This window comes from Carassius carassius, chromosome 47 (genome assembly GCF_963082965.1).
Source record: "Carassius carassius chromosome 47, fCarCar2.1, whole genome shotgun sequence".
In the NCBI taxonomy this organism is placed as follows: Eukaryota; Metazoa; Chordata; class Actinopteri; order Cypriniformes; family Cyprinidae; genus Carassius; species Carassius carassius.
Window position 1 is genome coordinate 99216 of NC_081801.1, and position 785 is coordinate 100000.

Below are 785 nucleotides of genomic sequence, written 5' to 3' on the forward strand. Positions count from 1 at the left end.
TATGGCGCAGTCTATTCTCAGCTCCTGAAAATAGCAATGCGCCTGAACACACCTCTTGTTTAGACCAGCACGCCCATGGGTGCACAACTGGGCGCAAATGCATTTGCGGATTAAACGACGTGGCGCTGGACTGAAACTAGCAAACACCTTGCGTCACATTGCGTCACATTGCGTCGGGTGTATGATCGGGCCCTATGCGTTTAATCTCGCGATGTAACATAAGTAGCGACCAATCTTCTCTTCTCTTTGTGATGTACTGAATGTGTGCTTGTGATTTAAGCAGAAGATCCAGTTAGGACATTTTATTTTGCCAATATTTATTTATTAAGCTTATTTTATCTTAGTTAATTTACAATATTAACAGAATAAACAAACAGGAGAAAATTTAAAAAAAAAACATTCTGCCATGACATTTTGATTAAAAATGACAAAAGAGAAACATGCACTGATGAATCTTTCCATTTCTCCGTTAAGGCTGCTCGGTTCATTGTAAAGATGTAATGCTGCATAAAAGCCAGACCAGATAAAGCCTGCTCTGAGCCACTTCAGCAGTATCACAGCATCACCACCTCTGAGCAGCAGGTGTACACACATCAGAAGAGATTCTGTGCCCCCGTTGAAGTGTAATTTTAGCATAAAAGCAATAACGCTTTTAGAAGCCAGATTTTTTATTTTATGCTGACTCAAGCTGACTATCAGAGTTTTGTGTTTCTTTGTCATTGACCGTCGTCACACTCCTGCAGTGAGATCAGCTCTGTGTCTGTGTAACATGAGCAGTGTGCTGA